This window comes from Macrotis lagotis, chromosome 1 (genome assembly GCF_037893015.1).
Source record: "Macrotis lagotis isolate mMagLag1 chromosome 1, bilby.v1.9.chrom.fasta, whole genome shotgun sequence".
Lineage (NCBI taxonomy): Eukaryota > Metazoa > Chordata > Mammalia > Peramelemorphia > Peramelidae > Macrotis > Macrotis lagotis.
In genome coordinates, this window is record NC_133658.1 from 536,936,577 (window position 1) to 536,939,514 (window position 2,938).

Consider the following 2,938-nt stretch of genomic DNA (forward strand, 5'->3'; position numbering starts at 1 on the left):
TAAAGGTTTTTGCAAGGCAAATGGGGTTAAGTGGCTTGTCCAAGGCCACACAGCTAGGTAATTATTAAGTGTCTGAGACCAGATTTGAACCCAAGTACTCCTGACTCCAGGGCTGGTGCTTTATCCACTATGCCACCTAGCTGCCCCCTAGTAACTCTTTTTGTGGCAAGAAAGAAATAAAAACTGAATAGATACTCATCAATTGGGGAATGGTTGAACAAGTTATTCTATATAAATGTGATGGAATATTATTGTGCTATAAGAAATGATGAAGAGGTTGGTTTCAGAAAATGTTGGGAAGACTTTAATAAACTGATGTAAAGTTAAATGAGCAGAATCAGGAGAATAATTCATACAGTAACAGCAATATTAAAAAGATAATCAAACTCTGATAGGCTTAGTTATTCAGTTCAAAACAATGATCAAGCATAGTTTCAAAACACTCATGATGAATTATGTTCTCTATCTCTAGAAAGAGAATTGATAAATTTGGAATATAGATTGAAGCGTTTTTCTATTCCTTTTCTTGTTTTTTTTTCTTGAAACATGACTAAAGTAGAAATCTGATTTGTATAACTATACATATTTGTAATGGATTTTCAGTGGGTTTTTTTGCAAGGCAAGGGGGTTAAGTGATTTGCCCAAGATCACACAGCTCAGTAATCATTTAATGTCTGAGGTGGGATTTAAATTCAAGTCCTCTAACTCCAGGGCTAGTACTCTATCCACCAGGTGCCACCAACATATTTTTTTTAATTTCCTCATATAATAGTTTTTCTTTCCCCTCTAATGTTAAGTTCCTCTCTTGTTAGAGATACCTCAAATGCCTTGTGCTTTCCCCCTACCTCAAACTTTTATTTGTATATTGGGGTTGGGTAAAACTCACTACATGCCATTTTAGTTTTGATACCTTAACAAGATCCCTCAGTCAATTAATCACAAACCTGAACAGTGCTAAAAGCCCTCCAAACTAGAAAAATAGTGCATAAGAATATGACTGGATAGGCCAAAGTAACTTGACCACACCTCAGTGATCATCCATAATTATTGAGTGAATTAAGAAAGGACCAAATTCCAGACACCAGAGGTGTATGACATTTTGATTGAATTCCTAAGAAGCAACTACTTGGTAAGGGTTAGATGATGATATGGGGAAAGGAAGAAGGAGAAAAAGCCTTGGTCTCAGCTTTAGACTTCACTCTATCTCCATGTCCCCTCCCAGTCCTCCCCTCCTCCTTAGCCAGAGGAGAACTATACAAATTTCAATGACTTTGTAGGATTTTGAACTTTCCATATCCCTAAACCAGCTTATGTCAGTCCTTTCGTCAAAGGCCAAGGTACAGATAGAAACAGATTCACTCCATAGTGACTTGAAATGGGAGCCAAAATGGGAGAAAAGGGCTTTCAGTACCTGGGAACTGAATGACCTTTTTGCCAAATGAGCTTTCCTTCTCCTGGTCTTTATATATGCTTGTGGGAGAGGGAGTCATAGACATTTAGAGGCATGTTCTGTCCAAACTAATTTTGTACCATGTTAAATATTCCATTTCTAAAAATTCTTTAAGGCTGACTGGCTAAACTGATTTTTAAATGACAATCTTTGAGGGAAGGAAATATATCTGGGTGGGTGGGGGGGGCTGGAGCTGAAGGCATTTGAAAATCACCCCTGAGGATGGTTTCAGAAAATCTTAAGAAGACATATTAGCTGATGCAAAGTAAAGTAAGCAGAACAATGTACATATTAAAAGCAATAAGATAAAGATAATCAATTATGGAAAACTTAGCAATTGATTAATACAGTGATCCACCATAGTTCCAAAAGACTCATGATGAAAAAAAATGCTATCCCTCTGTAGACAGATGGACTCAAGAGTACAGAAGCATGTACTTTTCCTCTTTATTTTTATTTTTTTTAAGAAAATGACTAACACAGAAATATGTTTTATTTGATTTATATGTATAATGGCTATCCTATTTCTTACCTTCTCAATGAGAATGGGAAGAATTGGAAGGAGGAGAGAATTTGGAATAAAAATTAAAATACATGAAAAAAAATCACTCTGACCTTTCTGATGTATCCCTAAGGCTTTAGGGGAGAGATGTAACTAATCTAACTCTGGGAACCTGACTCATCAGTGAGAGTGGGAGTTGAGAATGAGAACTACCTCCGAATTACATGAAATATATATATATATATATATATATATATATATATATATAATATATATACATATGTGTGTGTGTGTGTGTGTGTGTGTGTATGCCAATGCTTAAATGATTCTTTTTGCTAATGTACATCTTGAGGTGTAAGCAAAAATAGTTCCAGAACTGACTCAGAGAAACTTTATAGTACTGATTCTTCTACTCTCCCACAATACCTAGGGGTCACTCAGTGTATTCAATCATCCCCAAACCTGAGGATGTAGAAAGATTCCAGTAGAGTGATAGAATGTATTCATGCAGGGTATTCTATGATTGCTTCAATGCATCCCATCAGGTATAGAAAGCAGGAGTAGAACATGAGAAGATTCAATATAAAACAATAAATTTTCATTTCAAGAGAGCCTACATAATAAATATATACATTGTTTTTAAAGCTGCCCAGCTTTTCTTTGCTTCCTTGTACATTTTCTTTCATTCTCTGCTAAGGTCTTTTTACTTTTTCTCCCCTCTTCCCTAGAGGAGGCTAAAATTAAACATGGTTTTACACACATATACACACAGAGACACACACACAGACACATATATGTAAGACCACACTACGCTTATTTCTATTTGCCATCTATTTCTCTGAAGGTGGATAATATCTTCTTAAAGTAAAAGTCTTTGGTTGTTTTTCTAAATCAACCAGGTCATCATTTCCAACATCACTGCAACATTACAACCCAATCACATCCTATCTGAGAGATAATCCATGAAAATTTTCCCCAATTTTCTG